Below are 27,598 nucleotides of genomic sequence, written 5' to 3'. Positions count from 1 at the left end.
GTTCCTGCCTTCCACCCATATCCCCTGACTCCGCTATCTTTAAGTGTCCTATCTCTTGAAAGTATCCAGAGAACCTGCCTCCACACCTCAGTGCATGTGACAATAATACGCCTAAACCACAGATAGAGAGACAGGCAGCACCTCTGGAGAGAAGGAATGGGTGACGTTTTGTGTCGAGACCCTTCTTCTTGATAACCCGGATCGTCACCCATTCCTTCTCTCCAGAGACACTGCCTGTCCCGCTGAGTTACTCCAGCATTTTGCGTCAATCTTAGGTGTAAACCGGCATCTGCAGTTCCTTCCAACACACGCTAGCCCTTCTGTTACATCCACAATATCGTCAGGAATTCAATAAAGAGGGTGACATTTTAATTTACATATTTTGTGAGGCTATTTAAAAAAAATCTAATGAATTAACCCTTGCGTTTAACATATCATACATCAGAACAACATGGCTATTTTCCAAATACGAGTCATATATTTAGCACCACAAGAATTGAACTGAACTGAATCTGTTGGACTGAATTGAAAATTTCCAGAGTCTAGTTATCAATTTAAATCTTCTGCTATTCATCACCCTGTTGGTTTTGTTGGCCCAGACTCAGTGAGATGCCTGGAACTTCACTTACGCTTATCAATTGATTACATAACTTTGTTTCCAGTCAATATTAGATTTCAAGAAAAGCTAACGAGAATCGAATATGTGCAATTTCAAAACTGAACACACTCGGTTAAGGAATGAATAATGGATGTTCTTGCTCCACAGAAAGAGATCAGTGATGCTGCAAATTTTCTCCCTCAGATCACTGTAGATATCAGAACAAATGAGCCATTCTTTACAGAGTTTGGCGTTGTGTTAGGCGATAGATTTGATGTCTGATGGTGCAAAGGCGGTTGACCAGAGTTTGGAAGCACACTTCACTGTGCGACACTGCTGCAGACAATAGACAGTAGGTGCAGGAGTAGGCCATTCGGCCCTTCGAACCAGCACTGCCATTCACTGTGATCATGGCCTTCTCCCCATATCCCTTGACTCCGCTATCTTTAAGAGCTCTATCTAACTCTCTTGAAAGCATCCAGGGAATTGGCCTCCACTGTCTTCTGAGGCAGAGAATTCCACAGATTCACAACTCTCTGGGTGAAAATATTTTTCCGTTGAATGGCGGTGCTGGCTCGAAGATCCGAATGGCCTCCTCCTGCACCTATTGCCTATTGTCTATTGTCAAACATGATGCCCCAACCCACTCATATCTGCTCCACAGAATCTGTATTCCTACATTGGATGTATTTCTATGCACCTATCCAAATGTTCCTTAAAACCCCACTGTCTTTCCAACACCACCCCTATCAGTGTGTTCCAGGCATCCACCAGTGTCTGGGGAAAATCAAGTTTCCCCACACATCTCCTTTACACTTTGCTCTTCTCACCTTACAACAAGCATTTAAGTTTTCCATCGTGGGAAAAAATGGTTCTGAGTGTCCACCCAATCGATGCCTCTCATGATTTTAGATACTCCTATCAGGTTCCATAGAAAATAGACAATAGACAATAGGTGCAGGAGGAGGCCATTTGGCCCCTCCAGCCAGCACCGCCATTCAATGTGATCATGGCTGATCATCCCCAATCAGTACCCTGTTCCTGCCTTAATAATAATAATAATGGATGGGATTTATATAGCGTCTTTCTAATACTCAAGGCGCTTTACATCGCATTATTCATTCACTCCTCAGTCACACTCGGTGGTGGTAAGCTACTTCTGTAGCCACAGCTGCCTTGGGGCAGACTGACGGAAGCGTGGCTGCCAATCTGCGCCTACGGCCCCTCCGACCACCACCAATCATTCACACACATTCACACACAGGCAAAGGTGGGTGAAGTGTCTTGCCCAAGGACACAACGACAGTATGCACTCCAAGCGGGATTCGAGCCGGCTACCTTCCGGTTGCCAGCCGAACACTTAGCCCATTGTGCCATCTGTCGTCCCTGAAGAGGTGTGAAAAGGTTTCTCCGTTCAAAATGGCCTGCCCCTTATTCTTAAACTGTGGCCCCTGGTTCTGGACTCCCCCAACATCGGGAACATGTTTCCAGTTCCCCCCCACAACCTCCAGTGTTCGACAGAAAACAATCCAAGTCTGCCCAACTATTCTGCCCCCCCCCTAATCTGGGCATCATGCTGGTAAATCTCCTCTGCACCCTCTCCACATCCTCCCTGCAATGGGGGCGACCAGACCTGCACACAATACTCCAAGCGTCGCCCATTCCTTCTCTCCAGAGATGCGGCCTGTCCCACTGAGTTACTCCAGCATTTGGTGTCTATCTTCGGTTTAAACCAGCATCTGCAGTTCCTTCTTATACATAGACATGCTCACACACACATTTCTATATATGTTATATACATACATAATGTCGATGATGTATATATGATGCAGCCCTATAAACCTGCAACATGACCTCCTGAAGGGGCTGTCCCACTGTACGAGCTAATTCAAGAGCTTTCCCGAGTATAAAAAAACATCAAACTCGTGGTAAGCACGTAGCGGGTACGTCGGAGGTCGAGGACGTCTCTTAGCGGCTCGTAACGCTAACGGCAGGTACTCGGGGAACGCGGTAAGCTCGTGAAGATTTTTCAAACATGTGGAAAAATGTCCACGAGAGCCCCGAGTGCCCACGAGCGGCCATTACCGTAATTCTCTGAGTTCAAATCAGGAGAAACTCGGGAGAACTCTTGAATTATCTCGTACAGTGGGGCTGGGCTTTTACTCTTATCCTCAATGCTACAACCTATGAAGGTAAGCATACAATATTCCTTCTTTACCACTATATCTCCTTGTGTTGCCACTTTCAGGGATCCATGGGCTTAGACCCCAAGAAACTTCTGCACATTGATCGATTGATGTCGCTGTCTATCCAGAATCTTATGTGCATGTAATCACGTATTGTCTTTCCGCTGACTAATTAGCATGCAACAAAAGCTTTTCACTGTACCTCGGTACACGTGACAATAGACTAAGCTCAACTAAACCTATTCACTTCGATGCTCTCGACTCGGGCAATCCACAATGCTTCATTGTGGAAACTTACAATTTCTCATCAGTTTGCATCAATAACCGTGTTCATTTTCAAAACAATTATCCAAATTCTCATTAAAGAAAGCAGTCTTAATTTGTTTTTTAATCCCACTCAAAATTGAATTTAATCAAGGCTCCTGAATGTTTATCTCCGTACATCTACAGCAAAGCTCCTGAAACAAAAGCCAAACCGAGATTCCCCCAAAGAATTCCAGTAGATTTGTGATGCATGACCTGCTGCTTCCAAATCAGTGCAACCAGGATGTTTTTCGAGGTTGTAAATGAAAATAGAGAATATTTCAAGAGAAGACCTTTCTGTGTTGCCAAGTGTTTTATATTCTTTGCCGTGCTTAATTTATTCTGTGCTGGTGTTTCATAATTATACCAGGCCAAGTGGGACCCGTTGGGTCCCGTCCCTCAACGTGCGGTTGTGGGGGGAGTGGGGGGCAGCCTGCAGCGTCACACACACACACCAACCCCCTCCCCTTGATATTATATTAATATTATTCATTTGCTTCTTCTCCCCATCCCTCGCCCTATCCACTCACGCATAGCCCCCAACTGCGCAGGCGAGGCTAGAGGGGGAGAGGGCGGGTGGGGTAGAGAGGGAGTGGTGGCAGAGAGGGGGGAGGGGTTAGAGAGGGAGGGGGGGCAGAGATGGAGGGGGGGGGCAGAGACGGAGGGGGGCATTTTCCCCTGCTTAATTTCTTCTGTACTGGTGTTTTATAATTCTATTCCTTATTAGTAATTATCTATTAATATCTATATATGTGTGTGTGTATAAATGTATATATCTATATATATGTGTGTGTGTGTGTGTGTGTATATATATATATATATATGGCATGAATACATACACATGCATACATACGCATGCCCATACATTCATATATACACATACACATATATACATGCACACACATATACATATAGCATCTCTGGAGAGAAGGAATAGGTGACATTTCAGAGTCGAGACCCTTCTTCAGACCGGTTAGGGAGAAGGGAAACAAGAGATATAGACGATGATGTGGAGAGATAAAGAACAATGAATGAAAGATATGCAAAATAGTAACGATGACAAAGGAACCAGGCCATTGTTAGCTGTTTGTTGGGTGGAAATGAGAAGCTGGTGCAACTTGGATGGGGGAGGGATGGAGAGAGAGAGAATGCCAGAGCTAGCTGAAGTGAGAGAAATCAATATTCATACCACAATTGGAGGAACAGCATCTCATATTTCGCTTGGGCAGCTTACAGCCCAGTGGTATGAATATTGATTTCTCTCACTTCAGGTAGCCCCGGCATTCCCTCACTCTCTCTATCCCTCCCCCACACAAGTCGCACCAGCTTCTCGTTTTCACTCAACAAACAGCGGAAACAACGGCCTGTCTCCTTTGTCATCGTTACTATTTTGCATATCTTTCATTCATTTGTTCTTTATCTCTCCACATCACCATCTATATCTCTCGTTTCCCTTTTCCCTGAGTAGTCTGAAGCCAAGATCCTGTAGCGAGCAAGATAGTCGACTCGACGAAAAAGACGTAGTACGGTCGTGGGCAGATTCATGGGTGATTTTCGGCCCCATTTCCGTAACCGGCTTCCGTCTCCGCACCAAAGATCCCGTAGGATAATAGTGCGGAGACGGAAGCCGGTTAAGGAAACATCCTCGTAAACATAAAAGTTATTTGGGAAAAATCTTCTCCTCATTTTCAGAATTAAATTTTTTTAACACAAACTGTTCCCCCACAACGTTGATTACACTGCGAGTCGGGTCGGGTCGGGTCGGCTTACGGAAATGGATGAAAAAAAGGCCCACGATCCATTCCGTTGCATACTACACACGTCAGCCCATTGCATTTAGTGCTTTTAATGTTTTTAATTTTATTGTTTTTATTCTTTCTTTTAATGTTTTTATTGTCGTGTAATTATTTCTTGTCCATGACTAGTCATGTACAGCACTTTGTGGCAACAGTGGTTGTTTTTAAAGTGCTCTATTAATAAAGTTATTATTATTATTATTATTATTATTATTATTAGCAGGTGTGGTCTATCTTGCTCCGCTATAGGTTCTTTGGCGTGAAGAAGGACCTGTCTCCACACTGTACGAATCTATGGCTTTGACTCTATCATGGGAAGAAGACATAAGGACATTTTTGCCAAGGACCCACACCATCCTGGCCACACACTCATCTCCCCGCTACCTTCAGGCAGAACGTCTAGGAGCCTGAAGACTGCAACGTCCAGGTTCAGGAATAGCTACTTCCCCACAGCCATCAGGCTATTAAACTTGGTTCGGACAAAACTCTGAACATTAATAGCCCATTATTTGTTATTGCACTTTATCAGTTTATTTTTTCAAGTGTGTATATATTTATATAATGGTATATGGACACACTGATCTGTTCGGTATTCATGCCTACTATGTTCTGTTGAGCTGAAGCAAAGCAAGAATTTCATTGTCCTATCAGGGACACATGACAATAAACTCTCTTGAATCTTGAATCTTGGATATGAGAAAATTAACGTGCTGGTAGGTGAGAGAATTTAGCTTTCCGTAAGGTGGGCATGGTATGTCTAGAGTTGGGAGGGAAGCTTAAAGGAGGGCTATTTTGGATGGTTGGGGCTGTGTTTGGTTGTCAATTCTGGGTGTAGATACAACCAGGAACAAATGAGTTTTCGATACATCCTCCGACCGCCTATTCCTGCACCTTCAGCTCCCGCTTCCATGTCGGCCCCTTATTAATCATTCACGGGACGCCAGCGTTGCTGATGTTGTTGTGTTTTGTTCATCCCAAGTGCCCTTGGGAAAGTGATTCAGAGCTGCTGCCTTATCTTGCTTCAGCTTGTGTAGCGAACATCTCGTACAGAGAAGGGATTTAGGTCTGGTCTCAGAACACTGAGCATGACTAAGTGGGATTAGCGGCACATTTCAAAGACAGTCTGATGGGCATCGTGGAGGGGGATTTGGAGTCTTCCCCTTGCATCTGACACCCGTGATCTTCTGCACATAGAAACATAGAAAATAGGTGCAGGAGTAGGCCATTCGGCCCTTCGAGCCTGCACCGCCATTCAATATGATCATGGCTGCTCATCCAACTCAGTATCCTGTACCTGCCTTCTCTCCATACCCCCTGATCCCTTTAGCCACAAGGGCCACATCTAACTCCCTCTTAAATATAGCCAATCAACTGGCCTCAACTATCCTCTGTGGCAGAGAGTTCCACAGATTCACCACTCTCTGTGTAAAAAATGTTTTTCTCATCTCAGTCCTAAAAGATTTCCCCTTTATCCTTAAACTGTGACCCCTTGTTCTGGACTTACCCAACATCGGGAACAATCTTCCTGCATCTAGCATGTCCAACCCCTTAAGAATTTTGTACATTTCTATAAGATCCCCCCTCAACCTTCTAAATTCTAACGAGTACAAGCCGAGTCTATCCAGTCTTTCTTCATATGAAAGGCCTGACATCCCAGGAATCAGTCTGGTGAACCTTCTCTGTGCTCCCTCTATGGCAAGAATGTCTTTCCTCAGATCAGGAGACCAAAACTGTACGCAATACTCCAGGTGTGGTCTCACCAAGACCCTGTACAACTGCAGTAGAACCTCCCTGCTCCTATACTCAAATCCTTTTGCTATGAAAGGCTGAAGGCAGTGTGTCCGTGGAGGTGCTGGAGGAAACAGGCTTGGTATGTTGGTACGACAAAGCTCGCAGACAGTACAGTTCAGGTGCGTTGGTGGCAGCGAGAACCCTTGTGTCTGTGAGCATCAGTTTCAGTTTAGTCTATTGTCACGTGCAACGAGGTACAGTGAAAAGCTTTTTGTTGTGTGCTAACCAGTCAGCGGAAAGACAATACATGATTACAATCGTGTCGGCGCTGGGGCCCAGGTCCCAACTCTCAGACACCGCCTCCGACTTACCTTTGGGCCATGACCCCACAGATGAGCACCAGGCCATAATCTCTGAAGAAGGGTCTCGATCCAAAACGTCACCCAGTCCTTCTATCCTGAGATGCTGCCTGTCCCGCTGAGTTACTCCAGCATTTTGTGTCTCATCTTCGATGATTACAATTGGGCCATTAGAGTGTATAGATGCAAGTGACAACATGACATACAGTGACAGTTAGGAATGACACATAAAACATTAAACAATGATTAATGGGTGACCTTAAACATCAGCCATGATCATACTGAATGGCGGTGCTGGCTCGAAGGGCCGAATGACCTAGTCCTGCACCTATTTTCCTATGTTTCTATGTTTATAGATGTATGTGTCTAAATGTTTCTCAAACATTGTGACGGAACCCGCCTCAATAGACAATAGGCATAGGTGCAGGAGTAGGCCATTTGGCCCTTCGAGCCACCACCGCCATTCAATGTGATCATGGCTGATCATCCCCAATCATTACCCCGTTCCTGCCTTCTCCCCATATCCCCTGACTCCGCTATTTTTAAGAGCCCTATCTAGCTCTCTCTTGAAAGCATCCAGAGAACTGGCCTCCACCGCCCTCTGAGGCAGAGAATTCCACAGACTCACCACTCTCTGTGAGAAAAAGTGTTTCCTCGTCTCCATTCTAAACGGCTTACCCCTTATTCTTAAACTGTGTGGCCCTTGGTTCTGGACTCCCCCAACATCGGGAACATGTTTCCTGCCTCTAGCGTGTCCAAGCCCTTAATGATCTTATATGTTTCAATGAGACAATCTCTCATCCTTCTAAACTCCAGAGTGTACAAGCCCAGCCGCTCCATTCTCTCAGCATATGACAGTCCCACCATCCCGGGAATTAACCTTGTAAACCTACGCTGCACTCCCTCAACAGCAAGAACATCCTTCCTCAATGCCCTCTCACTGTGGAGATGTATCCACAGTCAGGACAGCTGCTCACAATGTTTTTAAGAAGGAACTGCAGATGCTGGAAAATCGAAGGTACACAAAAATGCTGGGGAAACTCAGCTGGGTGCAGCAGCATCTATGGAGCGAAGGAAATAGGCAACGTTTCGGGCCGAAACCCGAAACGTTGCCTATTTCCTTCGCTCCATAGATGCTGCTGCACCCGCTCAGCTTGTCCCAACGCTGCTCCAGAAAGTCAGTGAAGGGCGCGATGCAGGATCAAGAGCAGAGCGGTGAAGTGCAAGCTCTGTAAATGGAAGGGGAGGATAATGAACGAGGCTCCAGGGATATCAAGGAGTGACACGAGGGAACCGCATTGATTCTCGTGCACTAATTAAGTCTAACTTCGCAGATTGCCCTAATTCGTTCATCTCACATCATTATCTGGAAAAGCATCCAATGTTTGTTTTGTTTTTTTAAAGACAATATTTCCGCTTTCGTGTTTTCTCTCCCATTGTTCTGATCTGGCCTCTTAACTTCAGTTTACTTAAATTACTCATAGCCCTGATTTCCTGCGGTTTCAGTTAATTCCTTACGCCGTGATCAACCAAGTCATCTTGAGCAGATGCTGGATCGCAGCAATTCATCTATTTTGCTCGCCTAATGACTGCGAATTTCCACGAGAGGCATTCTTACAATTTCTCGACAAAATCGACTGAAGCCTAATGCCCACCAACATCAAACACATATTCTGCCAACACTGTACTCGATACCCACTGACAGTAAATAGCCTTCTGCTGCCAACGTGTCAAACTTGATGCTCATTGGCATCAAACCACCATCCTAATCAGTATTTAAACAGCTCATATCCAATCACTTACTGGCCCAGTGGCATCAAATGTCACGCTCACTGTCCTTGCCCTCATCTATATTCTGTTTTTGCTCTTTTCCCTGCCACAGTTATTGCAATTATGCCTTTTTCTTTCCATTCTTATTCATCCAACACTTTGTGAAACTGTTGACAGACAGAGGATATGGGGAGAAGGCAGGAACGGGGTACTGATTGGGGGTGATCAGCCATGATCACATTGAATGGTGGTGCTGGCTCGAAGGGCCGAATGGCCTACTCCTGCACCTATTGTCTATTGACTCAATGGCAAATCAGAAGCTTGAAAGCGCGTACCGCCAGACAGCTTCATCCACTCTGTAATCAGGCGTCTGACATTAGAGTCGTAGAGTGATACAGCGTGGAAACGGGCCCTTCGGCCCAACTTGCCCGCACTGGCCAACATGTACCAGCTACACCAGTCCCACCTGCCAGCATTTTGGTCCATATCCCTCCAAACCTGTCCTATCCATGTACCTGTCTATAGACACAAAAAAAACTGGAGTAACTCAGCGGGACAGGCAGCATTACTAATGCCCCTGTCCCACTTAGGAAACCTGAACGGAAACCTCTGGAGACTTTGCGCCCCACCTAAGGTTTCCGTGCAGTTCCCGGAGGTTTTTGTCAGTCTCCCTACCTGCTTCCACTACCTGCAACCTCCAGAAACCACCTGCAACCTCTGGTAACTGCACGGAAATATTGGGTGTGGCGCAAAGTCTCCAGAGGTTTCCGTTCAGGTTTCCTAAGTGGGACAGGGGCATAATTCAGAGGGACAGGCACATCTCTGGGTAGGAGGAATGGGTGACGTTTCGGGTCGAGACCCTTCTTCAGTCTGGTTAGGGATAAGGGAAACAACCCTAACCAGTCTGAAGAAGGGTCTCGACCCAAGAGATCACCCACTACGTCTCTCCAGAGATGCTGCCTGTCCCGCTGAGTTATTTCACAATTTTGCGTCTATGAATGTTAATTTTCAAACTCATCGTGGTGGGGGGAGAAAGCTTGAAAAGTGGAGGGGGTGAGATGACTCAATGTTCATGTTCTCCATAGATGCTGCCTGACCCGCTGGGTAACTCCACAAACATCACCTATCCTCGTCCTCCAGAGATGCTGCCTGACCCGCTGAGTTACTCCAACACAAGATGCCAGCAGTTCCTTGTGTGTCCATAAACCTAAACCTCGATGTTTTTCCAACTAAACTGTGTTCTACCTTATTTAAGGATTTGACGCATTAGATCTAACTGGTAAATTATACAATGACGAAAGCAGTAACCTCAGATTTAATCCCTAAACAACAGAAAGGTATAGAGAGGCATGGAAAGATGCACATTATCATTGCAAATGTTTTGCCTGGCTTGGCAGATTGGACTTGAGAGATATAGCACTGAAACAGGCCCTTCGGCCCACCGGGTCCACACTGACCAGCGATTGCCTCCTGCACTAACACTATCCTACACACACACACTAGGGACAATTTGTGTGTCAGTGTCGTGACAATAGTGCAGGAAACATGTTCCCGATGTTGGGGGAGTCTAGAACCAGGGGCCACAGTTTAAGAATAAGGGGTAAGCCATTCAGAATGGAGACGAGGAAACACTTTTTCTCACAGAGAGTTGTGAGTGTGTGGAATTCTCTGCCTCACAGGGCAGTAAAGGCCGGTTCACTGGATGCTTTCAAGTGAGAGGTAGATAGGGCTCTTAAAAATAGCGGAGTCAGGGGATATGGGGAGAAGGCAGGAACAGGGTACTGATTGTGGATGATCAACCATGATCACATTGAATGACGGTGCTTGCTCGAAGGGCCGAATGGCACCTATTGTCTATTGTCTATTGTCTAATTTACAATTTTACCAAAGTCAATTAACCTACAGACTTGCACGTCTTTGGAGTGCGGATGGAAACCGGAGCACCTGGAGGAAACCCATGTGGTCACAGAAGGTATTAGTGATGATGAACACTTAAACATACAGACACCACCCGTAGTCAGGATTGAACCCGGGTCTCTGGCGCTGTAAGGCAGCAACTCTACCGCTGCGCCACCGTGCCACCCTATTGTCACGAAGGCTGGGATCACAATGCTCAGGACCGTGGAAAATGCACGGTGGCGCAGCGGTAGAGTCGCTGCCTCACAGCGCCAGAGACCCAGGTTCGAACCCGACTACGGGTGCTGTCTGCACGGAGTTTGCACGTTCTCCCCGTGACCTGCGTGGGTTTTCTCCGGGTGCTCCGGTTTCCTCCCACACTCCGAAGACGTGCAGGTTTGCAGGTTAACTGGCTTGGATAAAGATTGTAAATCATCCCTCGTTGTGTGGGGTTTGTGCTGGTGTGCGATGATTTGCTGGTCCGTACGGACTCGGTGGGCCGAAGGGCCTGTTGTCGCGCTGTGCCTCTAAATTAAACCAGGGAGTGAGAAGTGGGAAATATTCCTCTCTCGTACATCAAATATCCCTGTGTATCCAGAGTCAATAAAAGCTTGGAGGTTACTCTGCAGGGAGCGGGGGAACTGCAGTGGCGTTTGCACAGGTACTGGTGAATCTCACATCATGTACCATTGACTCAACATCAACACTAATCTGAACCAAACACAGACGCTCAATGGACCACATGAGTTCCCATTGTGCTGTCAACAACCTCTCCCTTATCGCATCATTCAGGGAGAGGTGAGATGATGTCTAAAGGGCCTGTCCCACTTGGCTGTCATTCGCACGTCATTTACGTGACTTCATTTACGCCTCACGATGCACGACGCGCACGTTGTGACGTGCATGTGATGCGCACATGGTGTGCATTACGCGCGCATGGTGCGTGGTGACGTAGGCAGCGGTGAGTGGTCGCGCGCGCAGCCCCAGGATTTTGGGACATACAAAATCTTCGTGCGTCATCTGCGTGACGCGCAAATGACGCCCTAGTGGGACAGGCCCTGAACTCACTGCCTGTTGTATTGAAAATCATATTTATTTAAAAACCGAAAGAAATTAGTACAATGTTACAGACGAAATGTAATAATCCCAGTGTACAGATTTACTGCTTACCTGAGTTGATGGGAATTCAAGGATGGCAAATGACAACCAACCGTGTGATCTCTGGGTGCCCGCTCTACCACCCACCACATGGAGCTGTGTCAGGGCCTGGCGGACATTGGCACCAACAGAGACAACAATCTGGCTGCTCAACACCCACCGGGCTTGAGATCTAACGATTCCTTCGGTTTACGTTTCATTCGCAAGAAGATGAAGCGGTGAGGCAGCATCGACCCGAAACGTCGCCCATTCCTTCTCTCCAGAGATGCTGCCTCACCCGCCGAGTTACTCCAGCATTTTGTGTCTACCTTCGATTTTAACAGCGTCTGCAGTTCTTTCTTACACATTTTCTTTCCACTTTCAGAGGTTGACTAAGTCCTTGACCGAGAGAGAGTCACAAGAATTGTCTTGAATGGGCTCTGCGATAATCTTTCATGAAGTGAACCAAAGCCATCGCCTCCATTCTCATTTAGGATGTTAAATCTTAATCACGCAGTCACGCAGTTGGCGCGTGAAGAATTTGTACATCACAAAATCCTGTGACGCCGCGGGTAGCCGCGCGTCTCTGCCTATGTCATCGCGCACCATGCACGCATCACGTGCGTGTCACGTCGCGCGCATCGGGCGTCGTGACGCGTAAATTATGACGTTTAAATTTACGCGCAAATGATGGCCAAGTGGGACAGGCCCTTTACTATTCCTTTGGTTTATGTTTCATTCGCAAGAAGTAAAAGATCCTTAATGTTGTATTTAGAATTCTACATGGATCAAATCATTTTCCATCCCCCCCCCCCAGTCTTAATATAAAGCTTATTGTCCATTTTGACCTTTTGTATGAATGAAGGAGAGGCCGGTCTTAACTGTGTAGGAAGGAACTGCAGATGCTGGTTAAGACCGAAGATAGAGACAAAAAGCTGGAGTAACTCAGCGGGACAGGCAGCATCTCTGGGGAGAAGGAATGGGTGAAGTTTCATGTCGAGACCCTTCTTCGGACTGAGAGTCGGGGGGAAAGGGAACTGAGAGATATAGGCAGTGATGTAGAGAGATATAGAAGTGGGGCAGTGAGAGATGGTGTGGCAGATCTATCGTCGGAGAGAGGAGGAGAACATCTTCAAAGTAGGCACACCTTGAGGAGATCTCGCAGTGGAGCGGACCAAATGTGCAGGAAGGAATTGCAGATGCTGACTTTACACCGACGATAGACACAAAGTGCTGGAGTAACTCAGTGGGACAGGCAGGTACTTTGAAACGCCCTGAAACGTCACCCATTCCTTCTCTCCAGAGATGATGCCTGTCCCGCTGAGTTACTCGGGCAGTCATAACTACTGATCATAATGTCTTAAAGCAATGGCGTCTCTTAAAGCCAACACCTCCTGAGTCCTGTTCTTATTCAGTAACTCATTGTGGAGCAAGTCATTGCGGTTTGTTTTTCAATCAGCATTGAGAATCAAAATTGAAATCAGGTTTGGAAAACAATAGCAGTAGACAATAGACAATAGACAATAGGTGCAGGAGTAGGCCATTCGGCCCTTCGAGCCAGCACCGCCATTCAATGTGATCATGGCTGATCATCCCCAATCAGTACCCCGTTCCTGCCTTCTCCCCATATCCCCTGACTCCGCTATCTTCAAGAGCCCTATCCAGCTCTCTCTTGAAAGCATCCAGAGAACCTGCCTCCACCGCCCTCTGAGGCAGAGAATTCCACAGACTCACCACTCTCTGTGAGAAAAAGTGTTTCCTCATTCCGTTCTAAATGGCTGACCACTTATTTTTAAACTGTGGCCCCTGGTTCTGGACTCCCCCAACATCGGGAACATGTTTCCTGCCTCTAGCGAGTCCAAACCCATAACAATCATCCCAATGGCCCAAAACATTCCCCTGCGCATAGTCATCTCAATGGTTACCTACTGTCATAAGTTCATAAATGATAGGAGCAGAATTAGGCCATTCGGCCCATCAAGTCTATTCCGCCATTCAATCATGGCTGATCTAGTCAAGTCAAGTCAATTTTATTTGTTACATACACATACAAGATGTACAGTGAAATGAAAGTGGCAATGCCTGCGGGATTGTGCAGAACAACAGAACAACTGACAGAACAGAACCAACAGTACACTGATTGGGACATCTTTAAACAGGCTGCCACTCACAACAACCACACAGACCTCAACACCTACACCTCATCAGTATTGGATTACATCACCTTCTGTATGAACAGTGTCACCACACAGAGGACAATACTGACACTCCCCAACCATAAGCCATGGATGAATGGCACTGTAACTGGTCTGCTGAAGGTCCGGGATGCAGCTTTCCACTCAGGTGATGCAGAGGCCTACAGAACAGCAAGGTCCAGTCTGAGGAAGGGCATCAGGGAAGCAAAGCACCGCTACACGAAGCGTATCGAGGAGCATTTTAACAGCTCAGACTCTCGACGCGTGTGGCAGGGCATCAGAACCATCACCGGCTACAACAGCTCCACACACGCACAAAGCTCATCCCTCCCTGACGACCTGAACTGTTTTTTTGCCAGGTTTGATTGCGCCGACAGCAGTGACAACATACGGGCACAGCAGGGACCCTCACCACCGGTGCTGACTCTGAGCCCCCACGACGTGAGACGGACCCTGCAGCACATCAACCCCAACAAGGCCACCGGACCTGACGGAGTACCAGGGCGGGTTCTGAAGCACTGCGCAGGGGAGCTGACTGTGGTGCTCACGGACCTGTTTAACACATCCCTGCTGCAGGCCTCCGTCCCCACATGCCTCAAGACAGCCACAATCATCCCTGTGCCAAAACAATCAGCCATCAGGTCCCTCAACGACTATCGGCCAGTGGCGCTGACACCGGTGGTGATGAAGTGCTTCGAACGTCTGGTATTGGGACACTTGAAGAACAGCATCCCCCCCTCCTTAGACCACCACCAATTTGCCTATAGGGCAAACAGGTCGACGGAGGACGCAGTGTCACTGGCCCTCCACTCCACCCTGACACACCTTGACCAGCGGGACAGTTATGTGCGGATGCTATTCATAGATTATAGCTCCGCCTTTAACACCATCCCCCCCCATAAACTAGTCACTAAGCTGGACCACCTGGGCCTCAACACACACCTGAACAGCTGGGTCCTGGACTTTCTCACCGGCTGACCACAGACTGTGCGCATGGGGAGGCAGGTCTCCTCCAGCATCACCCTGAACATCGGTGCACCACAGGGCTGTGTGTTGAGCCCCTTCCTCTTCTCCCTCTACACTCTCGACTGCAAACCCACCCACGAGGCCAACACCATATTTAAGTTTGCAGATGACACCATCGTGGTAGGCAGGATCACGAGTAACAACGAGGCCGCCTACAGGACAGAGGTAGAGAACCTGGTGAGCTGGAGCCGTGAGAACAACCTGATCCTCAACGCAGCTAAAACGAAGGAGATGATCCTGGACTTCAGGAGGAGACCGAAGACCTTCGTCCATCAGCCCATCACCATTAACGGCGAGACAGTGGAGGCTGTGCAGAACATCAGGTACCTCGGGGTCAACATCAGCCACGACCTGACCTGGACCGTCACCATCACGGCGACGGCCAAGAAAGGACTTCAAAGGCTTCACTTCCTGAGGTGCTTGAAGAGGGCACGTCTCCCACAACAGCTGCTGGTGAGCTTCTACAGGTCAGCCATCGAGTCAGTTCTTACATACTGCATCACAGTATGGTACTCTGGCTGTACCGCAGAGAACAGGAAAGCTCTCCAACGCGTCATTAAGACTGCTGAGAGGATCACTGGCACCCAGCTCCCCAGTGTGGAGGACATCTACCGGACCCGCTGCATCCGGAGGGTCAAGGGCATCATTAGAGACAGCACACACCCTGGACACTGTCTCTTCACCCTCCTGCCCTCAGGAAGACGATACAGGACACTGAGCGCCCGCACGACAAGACTGAAAAACAGCTTCTACCATAGAGCTGTGAGACTACTGAACCCTATCCCCCTCCCACAATGATTCCCCCCCCTCTCTCTCACACACCCGCCAATACTCATGTATGTTTATAGTCTAATTTTTTTATAGTTCTTTTTTAAACGTATTTTTATACTCATATTCCTGTGCAGCTGGAGGACTGCTCCAACAGAATTTTGTTGTCTTGTACAATGACAATAAAGATTTATCTATCTATCTATTTACATTAAAAAAGACACAACAGTAAATTAGTCCCTACCTCTCCCTCCTAACCGCATTCTCCTGCCTTCTCCCCATAACCCCTGACACCCGTACTAATCAAGAATCTATCAATCTCTGCCTGAAAAATACCCACTGACTTGGCCTCCACAGCATAGAAACATAGAAACATAGAAAATATGTGCAGGAGTAGGCCATTCGGCCCTTCGAGCCTGCACCACCATTCAATATGATCATGGCTGATCATCCAACTCAGTATCCTGTACCTGCCTTCTCTCCATACCCCCTGATCCCTTTAGCCACAAGGGCCACATCTAACTCCCTCTTAAATATAGCCAATGAACTGGCCTCAACTACCTTCTGTGGCAGAGAATTCCAGAGATTCACCACTCTCTGTGTGAAAAATGTTTTTCTCATCTCAGTCCTAAAAGATTTCCCCCTTATCCTTAAACTGTGACCCCTTGTTCTGGACTTCCCCAACATCGGGAACAATCTTCCTGCATCTAGCCTGTGCAACCCCTTATGAATTTTGTAAGTTTCTATAAGATCCCCCCTCAATCTTCTAAATACTAGCGAGTACAAGCCGAGTCTATCCAGTCTTTCTTCATATGAAAGTCCTGACATCCCATTAATCAGTCTGGTGAACCTTCTCTGTACTCCCTCTATGGCAAGAATGTCCATCTGTGGCAATGAATTCCGCAGATTCACCACCCTCTGGCTAAAGAAATTTCTCCTCATCTCCTTCCCAAAGGAACATCCTTTAATTCTGAGTCTGTGACCTCTGGTCCTAGGGTCCTAGTCCGAGGGTGTAACGAGCAGCACTCGTTATAGCTTTACATGACAACACTGGAAAAGTTGCTAATGAATTTGTGGGCCAATGCATCGTGTAAGCACTTGTCCTTTGACCAGTTGTGGGGTTAAGTGAATCAAACTGAGTGAAGGAACATTGCAATAAGCCAACCATAATTACAGATGCAGAGAATATTCAATCTGTTGAACTTTACAGGACAGGTCAAGTGACAACATCATCAGACTGCATTGAAGGAGTTCACTATTTGGTGAAGCATCAACATCATAGTCATCTTCATCACCATCACCATCAACATCAACATCATCACCATCATTGAAAACATCAACGGGCACGGTGCCTTACAATGCCGTGTACGACAGTGATCGCAACTTCTACTGAAGCGTGGATGGCCGTTGGCTCGCTAGGAGCTCATCCGCCCTTGTTTCTGGTCCTGCTGGGGGTCCACAGCCCCCTCCTCACCTGGCAAACCAGGTGGAGGAGACGGTTTAGTCGCCGACTATCCGACCACGGAGCAGGTAGCACGGGATTACACGGTACCCGTGGCGGGGGGGACTCCCTCCCCTCCCCCTCCCCCTCCCTGACCTGACTGGAGACGGTACAATTGCCAGCACGGACTTACCTGGAATTCTCTCCGTTGGGTTGTGTCTGAAGATCCAACTCAAGTCAAACGCAGGTTGATGTTCTCATGGCTCCACCACTCTCAGCATCTGCAGGTAACATCAATAACAAGAGTTGCTTTGAGTTGCAGGCCTGAAGGATAGTTGGACTATGAACAATAATTTGCTGCCAGAGAATTAGGGATTTTCTTTTTGCATTATATTTTGCCACCTATTCTGTGCTCGTTAGAATACGATTTCATCTGAAAAGAAAATTCATTTAAGGCTTCTGCAGTTTTCCAATTGTAGGGAGTTAATGTTTGCAAGGCCAAGCAACAATGCGAGAAGATTGTTAAGGGCTTGGACATGCTAGAGGCAGGAAACATGTTCCCGATGTTGGGGGAGCCCAGAACCAGGGGCCACAGTTTAAGAATAAGGGGTTAGCCATTTAGAACGGAGATGAGGAAACACTTTTTCTCACAGAGAGTGGTGAGTCTGTGGAATTCTCTGCCTCAGAAGGTGGTGGAGGCAGGTTCTCTGGATGCTTTCAAGAGAGAGCTAGATAGGGCTCTTAAAAATAGCGGAGTCTGGGGATATGGGGAGAAGGCAGGAACGGGGTACTGATTGGGGATGATTAGCCATGATCACATTGAATGGCAGTGCTGGCTTGAAGGGCCGACTGGCCTCTACTCTTGCACCTATTGTCTATTGTCTATTGTCTATTATCCAAAACATGCAATCCTGTGCCCGTACACTGTGAACGGCTCAAATGTAATCATGTACAGTCTATCCGCTGACTGGTTAGCACGCAACAATAGCTTTTCACTGTACCTCGGTACACGTGACAAAAAGCTGAACTGGAACTGAACTGAAATGGTGAGAGACTCATTATCTCAAGGAACTGTAGATGCTGGTAACGCGAGCAAAACACAAAGTGCTGGAGGAAAGTGCTGTCTGACCCGCTGAGTTACTCCAGCACTCTGTGAAACGTCACCTATCCATGTTCTCCACAGATGCTGCCTGACCCGCTGAGTTACTCCAGCACTCTGTGAAACGTCACCTATCCATGTTCTCCACAGATGCTGCCTGACCCGCTGAGTTATGGTGCAACAGCATCTATGGAGTGAAGGAAATAGGCAACGTTTCGAGCTGAAACCCTTCTGGAAATAGGCAACGTTTCGGGCCGAAACCCGGAAGGGTTTCGACCCGAAACGTTGCCTATTTCCTTAGCTCCATAGATGCTGCTGCACCCGCTGAGTTACTCCAGCACTCTGTGAAACGTCACCTATCCATGTTCTCCACAGATGCTGCCTGACCCGCTGAGTTACTCCAGCACTCTGTGAAACGTCACCTATCCATGTTCTCCACAGATGCTGCCTGACCCGCTGAGTTACTCCAGCACTCTGTGAAACGTCACCTATCCATGTTCTCCACAGATGCTGCCTGACCCGCTGAGTTACTCCAGCACTCTGTGAAACGTCACCTATCCATGTTCTCCACAGATGCTGCCTGACCCGCTGAGTTACTCCAGCACTTTGTGAAACGTCACCTATCCATGTTCTCCACAGATGCTGCCTGACCCGCTGAGTTACTCCAGCATTTTGAGTCTATCTTTGTTATAAACCAGTAACCGCAGTTCCATTTTATTACATTTTCTATTCTATCTAAAGTTGTTTTTAGACCTGCTGAGTTGTTTTTCAGTATTCCTTGTTCTACATCTGAGTTTCAGTTTCCAAAGATTTGTGATTTTCACATCGTCACGTTTTCATCTTCATAAATGCTGCGTGGTTTATTATGGGTAGTAAAAATACCAACAGCAAACTGGTATTACTTCTATAAATCAATTGGAAATAGCAATGCATGTTTACTGAGCACTTCTTAAATCAAATGACGTATATCCCACAAACAAAGTCATATCAGCTTACCCAATCTCTGAAGAAATCTCAAGCAAGTCCACAAAGGATTAAATATAAAAACAGAGAAAATAGGTGCCGGAGGAGGCCATTTGGCCCTTCGAGCCAGCACCGACATTCATTGTGATCATGGCTGATTGTCCCCAATCAATAACCCGTGCCTGCCTTCTCCCCATATCCTTTGATTCCGCTAGCCCCTAGAGCTCTATCTAACTCTCTTTTAAATTCATCCAGTGAATTGGCCTCCACTGCCTTTTGTGGCAGAGAATTCCACAACTCTCTGGGTGAAAAAGTTTTTTTCTCATCTCAGTTTTAAATGGCCTCCCCTTTGTTCTAAGACTGTGTGGCCCCTGGTTCTGGACTTCCCCAACATTGGGAACATTTTTCCTGCATCTAGCTTGTCCATTCCTTTTATAGTCGTATACGTTTCTATAAGATCCCTCCCCCTCATCATTCTAAATTTCTAGAGCCACCTGGGATGCCTGGGATGGTTTAAATCAGGGGTCGGCAACCTGGGGCCCCCGGGTCGAATGCGGCCCGTAACCCAAAATCATCTGGCCCGCAGGTGGATTTTTTTCCCCGTAATCATCCGGCCCGCCGAGTGCTGAGCGCAACAAGGTTGCCCACCCGCTGACTTAAAGTCTGACATCAGTCTGAAGAAGGATTTCGGCCCGAAACGTCGCCTATTTCCTTCGCTCCATAGATGCTGCTGCACCCGCTGAGTTTCTCCAGCATTTTTGTCTACCCCTGATTTAAAGGGTGATTTTAGTCTTTGTGACAATGCTTAGTCTCAGTAAGAGGTTGAAGGTAGACAAAAATGCTGGAGAAACTCAGCGGGTGAGGCAGTATCTATGGAGCGAAGGAAAAGGTGATGTTTCCGGTCGAGACCCTTCTTCAGACTCTCAGTAAGAGGTTGATTATCTGAAACCATTTCCATGCAGATGAGGAATGTTATTTATGATAGTTCACTTAACATGGATTAACTTTCACCAGATTTGGTCGCGTTACGGGATGGCTTACACATTTTACCGTATCTTTAATCAGACAGAGTGCTTAGATGTTAAATAAGTCTGATCTTTAGCTGGCATTTAACTGTCAAGGCGACATTGGGACAATACGTCATTCAATCAGTCGATGGTCTGCATGGCTGTGGGACTAGTGAATAAATAAAATCATCCACCATTCAAAATCCACCATTCATAGAAACATTGAAACATAGAAAATAGGTGCAGGAGGAGGCCATTCGGCCCTTCGAGCCAGCACCGTCCTTCATTGTGATCTTGGCTGATCGTCCCCAATCAATAACCCGTGCCTGCCTTCTCCCCATATCCCTTGATTCCACTAGCCCCTAGAGCTCTTCATGGATGAATTATGGGCAGCATGGTGGTGCAATGGTAGAGTTGTCACCTGACAGCGCCGGAGACCCGGGTTCGATCCCGACTACGGGTGCTGTCTGTATGGAGTTTGTACGTTCTCCCCATGGGTTTAGTCTGCGATCTTCGGTTTCCTCCCACACTCCAAAGACGTACAGGTATTTAGGTAAATTGGCTTAGTATACGTGTAAATTGTCCCTAGTGTGTGTAGGATAGTGTTAGTGTGCGGGGATCGCTGGTCGGTGCGGACTCTGTGGGCCGAAGGGCCTGTTTACGCGCTGTATTTCTAAACTAATCCTAAACTACCAGAGTGATCCTACCTTTGGTCTAGTTTGGTTTTGTTTATTGTCACGTGTACCGAGGTACAGTGAAAATCTTTCGTTGCGTGCTATCCAGTCAGCGGAAAGACTATACATGATTACAATCGAGTCGTTTACGGTGTACAGATACATGATAAGGGAATAACGTTTAGTGCAAGGTAAAGCCAGCAAAGTCCGATCAAGGATAGTCCAAGGGTCACCAATGAGGTAGATAGTAGTTCAGGACCGTTCTCTGGTTGTGGTAGGGTGGTTCAGTTGCCTGATAACAGCTGGGAAGAAACTGTCCCTGAATTTAAATGTTGGATAGAACAAAGCGAGGAAGATCAGAGTTGAAGCTCGTTCAATAATAGAGTTATCGAGCCACGCAACATGGAAACAGACCCTTCGGCCCTACTTGTTAATACTGGCCAAGATGCTCGCATTCGGTCCATGTTCCTCTTAATCCCTATCCTTGTACATGTTCAAATGCCTTTTAAATGCTGTTATTGTACCGGCTTCAACTAACTTCCTCTGGCAGCCCATTCCTGACCCTCGGAGTGAAAGCCCCTCAGGTTCCTATTAATTTCTCCTGTCTCCTTCTGCTTATTGGTTCGTCCACCCTGGGTTAAAGAAAAGGCCGCGAATTCCCTCCCTCGATTCCACTCATGTGTCAAAAGCCAATGCATTGCCAATTCACCGTTGTGGGGAAGGAACAGATCGTGACAGGAATAAAGAGGTTGAGAGCGCAGAGTCTTTTACCCAGAGTAGTGGAAGCAAGAACCAGCGGACACATAGGTTTAAACCGAAGATAGACACAAAAAGCTGGAGTAGTAACTCAGCGGGACAGGCAGCATCTCAGGAGAGATGGAATGGGTAAACTTTCAGGTCGGGACCCTTCTTCAGTTGGGGATAAGGGAAACGAGAGATATAGACGATGATGCAGAGAGATAAAGAACAATGAATGAAAGCGGTGACAGAGGTTTAAGTTGTGGGGGGGAAAGATTTGTAGATAACTGAGGGCCAACTTGTTTTTTTACACAAAGGGTGGTGGGTGTGTGGAACGAGTCGCCGGAGGAGGTAGTTGAGGCTGGGACTATCACAACATTTAAGAAACAGTTGGACAGGTATGAAGAATGGTTTCGGACCGAAACGTTGCCTATCTCCTTCGCTCCATAGTTGCTGCTGCACCCGCTGAGTTTCTCCGGCATTTTTGTGTACCTTGGACCGGTATAAAGATAGGATAGCTTTTTAAGGGATATGGGCCAATTGCAGGCAGGTGGAACTAGTTTAACTGAGAAATGTTGGTCAGAGTGGGTTAACATAGAATTAGTGTGAACAGGTGTTGATGGTCAGTGTGGACTCGATGGGCTGAAGGGCCTGTTCCCATGCTGTATCTCTAAACTGGGGTTACCAACTGTCCCATATTAGCCGGGACATCCCGTATATTGGGCTAAATTGGTTTGTCCCGTACGGGACCGCCCTTGTCCCGTATTTGACCGCTACTACTCGGGTCGAGGGGACTGTCGGGATGGAGCGTCGCGTCCGGCCCCGCCTCACCCGTCCCGACGTAGTGCAGCCCATGGAGTGCAGCAGCAGCAGCAGCAGCAGCAGCAGCAGCAGCGCCTCGCCCGTGGCCCCGTCGGTCGGTCGGCAGCCCGGCCAGCTGTCCGACCTTCGGACCTTCGCTTACCGCCGACACCACCACCACCCCTCCTTCTCACGGCCGATCATCGGTTCATGAGTTGGACGGGGCGCCGGACTTTGCGTGCAGCACATCACAAAGCCCAGCCGGCGGGACAGCTGAGGAGTTTTGGCCCGGGCCACGCGGCTGGCCCGCCGGCTGGGCTTTGTGTGCAGTCCAGCACCCGGGCTAAGTCATCATTCACCCAGCCACGGCCGTGTCGGTCAACGAATTGCCGTCGGGAACTTATCCCTCAATTTGACCCTTTTGTCCCTTATTTGGGAGTGAGAACGTTGGCCACCCTACTCTAAACTAAACTAAATAGAAAAAGAATCCAAGTTGTGATCGGGGGAAGCCGAGTTTCTTGGAGGAGAGCAAGGATTGCCAGCCGCACAAAGAACGGTTGGGGCCATTAATGTCGAGGACCTCTTGCTTTGACGGGAGTGTGAAAGTAGCAAACCACAAATTTAAACAAGACATCTTTAACTATGCATGTGAATAAAAGAATTGGAAATGAAAAAAAAAACTTGGCACAATAATGTCACGGAGGATGTCAGATTTGACAAAGGATGCAGGATTCTGAGAATTCAGACTTGGCAGAGAAGACAATATTTATTTCAGCTTGCAATGCAAAGTGGTCTCTGGCAAAGTGCAGTACATGGTAAATATTTGTGGATTTTAGAGAGATACAGCGCGGAAACCACCGAGTCCGCGCCGACCAGCCATCCCTGCACACTAACACTATCCTACACACACTAGGGGCAATTTACAATTGTTTACAGAAGCCAGAGAGTTGTGAGTGTGGAATTCTCACAGAGAGTTGTGAGTCTGTGGAATTCTGTGGGTACACATGCCAATAAACTGAACTGGAACTGAACTGAAATGGTGAGAGACTCATTATCACAAGGAACTGCAGATGCTGGTAGCGCGAGCAAAACACAAATGCTGCATGACCCGCTGAGTTACTCCAGCACTCTGTGAAACGTCACCTATCCATGTTCTCCACAGATGCTGCCTGACCCGCTGAGTTACTCCAGCACTCTGTAAAACGTCACCTATCCATGTTCTCCACAGATGCTGCCTGACCCGCTGAGTTACTCCAGCACTCTGTGAAACGTCACCTATCCATGTTCTCCACAGATGCTGCCTGACCCGCTGAGTTACTCCAGCACTCTGTAAAACGTCACCTATCCATGTTCTCCACAGATGCTGCCTGACCCGCTGAGTTACTCCAGCACTCTGTGAAACGTCACCTATCCATGTTCTCCACAGATGCTGCCTGACCCGCTGAGTTACTCCAGCACTCTGTGAAACGCCACCTAACCATGTTCTCAGCCAGAAAGTTGTGAGTCTGTGGAATTCTCACAGAGAGTGGTGAGTCTGTAGAATTCTCTGCCTCAGAGGGCGGTGGAGGCCGGTTCTCTGGATGCTTTCAGGAGAGAGCTAGATAGGGCTCTTAAAGATAGCGGAGTCAGGGGATATGGGGAGAAGGCAGGAACGGGGTACTGATTGGGGATGATCAGCCATGATCACATTGAATGGCGGTGCTGGCTCAAAGGGGCGAATGGCCTACTCCTGCACCTATTGTCTATTGTCCAATTAAACCTACAAACCCACACGTCTTTGGAGTGTGGGAGGAAACCAGAGCACCCGGAGAAAACCCACGTAGGTCGCGGGGAGAAAGCTCAAACTCCGTACAGACAGCGCCCGTGGTCGGGATTGAACCCGGGTCTCCGTTGCTGTGAGGCAGCAACTCTACCGCTGCGCCACCGTGGCGCCCTCCTCAGATGCATTGGTGGAATTCACAAGACGATATTCAGTGAGGTGAAAGAATAGAATGGAGTTTTAAAAAGGACTCCGAGTGCTGGAGTAACTCAGCGGGCCAGGCAGCATCTCCGACGAACATCGAACGTTGCCGCTATGGGCCGCGACCCTTCTTCAGACTGATTGTGCGACTTGGGGAGAAAGCAGGAAGAGAGGTGGGGAGCGGGACAAAGCCTGGCGAGTGATAGCTGGATAGATTTGAGTTACGTCTGATTTGCTGCTGGATGGACAAATATTGGAGGTGAAAGGACAAAAGGCTGTGAGATAAGGGGAGAAGAGACATGAAATATGAAGCCAGAGGAATGGATATGGGTGGAAAATGGATGTAGGTATAGATGATGCCCAACCCAGCGGACTATTTGCGCGCTGGCCACAGAAACGGATCGACAATCACACATTACAATAGCCAATAGGTACAGGATTAGGCCGTTCGGCCCTTCGAGCCACACATGATTCAATGTGATCATGGCTGATCATCCCCAATCAGTACCCCGTTCCTGCCTTCTCCCCATATCCCCTGACTCCGCTATCTTTAAGAGCGCTATCTAGCTCTCTCTTGAAAGTATCCAGAGAACCGTCCTCCACCGCCTTCTGGGGCAGAGAATTCCACAGACTCACAACTCTCTGTGTGAAAAAGTGTTTTCTCATCTCCGTTCTAAATGGCTTACCCCTTATTCTTAAACTGTGACACCTGGTTCTGGACTCCCCCAACATCGGGAACATGTTTCATGCCTCTAGTGTGTCCAAATCCTTAATAATCTTATATGTTTCAATGAGATACCCTCTCATCCTTCTAGACTCCAGAGTGTACAAACCCAGCCGCTCCATTCTCTAAAATCTGTACACAGTGAATTGTAATCATGCATTGTCTTTTTGTTTAAGAAGGAACTGCAGATGCTGGAAAATCGAAGGTACACAAAAAAGCTGGAGAAACTCAGCGGGTGCAGCAACATCTATAGAGCGAAGGGAAAAGGCAACGTTTCGGGCCGAAACGTTGCCTTTTCCCTTCGCTCCATAGATGCTGCTGCACCCGCTGAGTTTCCCCAGCTTTTTGGTCTTTTTGTTGACTGGTTAGCGTGCAATATAAGCTTTTCACTGTACCTCGGTACAATAAACTAAGCTGAAAGTGAAAGAGGACAGGGGGAGGGGAAGGGCAAGATTGTGGAAGAAATTAATTGCCCCAATACAACGTTATTGGCACGGATTATAGGCATGGGTTATTGATTGGGGACGATCAGCCATGATCACAATGAATGGTGGTGCTGGCTCGAAGGGCCGAATGGCCTCCTCCTGCAACTATTTTCTATGTTTCTATGTTATTGAAACTCAAAGCCCTGCCCTCGGATGTTCCAATTCTGGGAATCTAAATGTGTGTGTAAAGATTGACGGCAGATTTCCAATGGCCCATTTGCAGAGACAGTTGAGTGTGTAAAGTTGAGTGTGCAGTCCCCGGAACAGTCCCTGCCAGTGTACAGTTGCACATGCATGGCCAGGTTTAATGTTGGTATTATTAAAATTAAGCGGCTACATCTGTCACATGATGTCGATGGCCGTTTGCCTGGGATGTAAGTCTGCCCTGCTGATACTTTCCACTCGTGGCTTGCCGTGTAGCTCAGCACTCTGTCGTTCACGAGCCATCAGCTGCTTAATTGCACAGTATATGGAGGAGAATCAGTCATCGCCCACTGCAACTGCTAAAGCAAACCCTGGCTCCCCACAATCTCCAAGCGTTCTTTCCTTATCATCTTCAGTTTTAGTTTTAGAGATACAGCGCGGAAACAGGCCCTTCGGCCCAGCGAGTCCGTGCCGACCAGCGATCGCCCATTTACACACTAGATTAGTTTAGAGATACAGCGCGGAAACAGGCCCTTCGGCCCAACGACCAGCGATCCCCGCACATTAACACGATCCCACACACACTAGGGACAATTTACATTTATTCCAAGCCAATCAACCTACAAACCTACACTTTGAACAAAACATTTCAATTTTTAAAATAATTTAATTATTTTCATCATTTTCAACAATTATTCTCGCTGATGCCTTATGCATGAAAGCTGTCGATACATTGGAATCTGATCTTTCAATCCTATTTTTATTTCACTGATATTTATATTCTCAGCCTTCATTTCTGCAGCTAATTTAGTTTTCACTTTAGTTTGGAGACACAGTGCGGAAACAGGCCATTCAGCCCACCGCGCTGACCAGCCATCCCTGTACTATCCTACACACACTAGCAGTAATTTACAATTTTACTGAAGCCAAGTAACCTGTACATCTTTGGGGTGCGGGAGGAAATCGAAGATCTCGGAGAAAACCCACGCAGGTCACGGGGAGAAGGGGATATGGGGAGTCAGGGTATATGGGGAGAAGGCAGGAACGGGGTACTGATTGGGGATGAACAGCCATGATCACATTGAATGGCGGTGCTGGCTGGAAGGGCCGAATGGCCCACTCCTGCAGCTATTGTCTATTGTCTATTATCTATTGAAAGTACCGCACAAAGTCCGTGTGGACAGCGCCCGTAGTCAGGATCGAACCGGGGTCTCTGGCGCTGCAAGGCAGCAACTCTACCGCTGCGCCTCCGTGCTGCCCGGTCTATGAAGATTACACACTATCGTAAACATTCAGGCAGAGAGGAGATGCTTATTTCATACATTGTCTATTTCCTTTTAAGTTTAAATCCATCTCAATCCTCTGGGTTTGAACTTTCCCTCTTAGAAATCCAAAGGAAAATTCCCATTGTGGTGCTTTGGAAGAAGTTAATTTGTTTTCTTTGATTCCTTGACGCGCATCCCTCGATATCAACTCTGCCACACATTGTGGAGTTAATTGTGCTTGGTTCATGTCCAAAGCAACTCTCAGCTCAACAAGGTTGCTCCACTTAAAATTGGTACAAAACTCTACTGTTAACTTAATTCACAGTAACACTGCTTGCATCTTCCACTTGCTACATCTCATCGGCCCATTCGTTCAGTTTAGTTGAGTTTCGAGATATAGCGTGGGAACAGGCCCTTCGGCCCACTAGTAGATCCACGCTAGTTCTATCCCACACACTAGGGACAATTTACAGAAGCCAATTAACCAACAAACCCGCATGCCTTTGGGATGTGGGTGGCAACCAGAGAACCC

General features: G+C 47.6%; 1 protein-coding gene across 4 annotated transcripts in view; it reads right to left on the bottom strand.

Moving 5' to 3' along the window:
• The window catches only part of tenm2 (teneurin transmembrane protein 2), a 1,259,968-nt gene that overhangs the window by 919,608 nt on the left and 312,762 nt on the right, over positions 1 to 27,598 (bottom strand). For all 4 annotated transcript variants that reach the window (XM_033029203.1, XM_033029204.1, XM_033029205.1 and 1 more), the window contains exon 2: positions 17,400 to 17,487. The gene's annotated coding sequence lies outside the window, so the exon portion shown is untranslated. The remainder of the gene's footprint in view (positions 1 to 17,399; positions 17,488 to 27,598) is intronic.

Source organism: Amblyraja radiata, chromosome 11 (assembly GCF_010909765.2).
Source record: "Amblyraja radiata isolate CabotCenter1 chromosome 11, sAmbRad1.1.pri, whole genome shotgun sequence".
Lineage (NCBI taxonomy): Eukaryota > Metazoa > Chordata > Chondrichthyes > Rajiformes > Rajidae > Amblyraja > Amblyraja radiata.
Note: the sequence above shows the minus strand (reverse complement) of the source record. Positions and strands in the feature narration are given on the sequence as shown.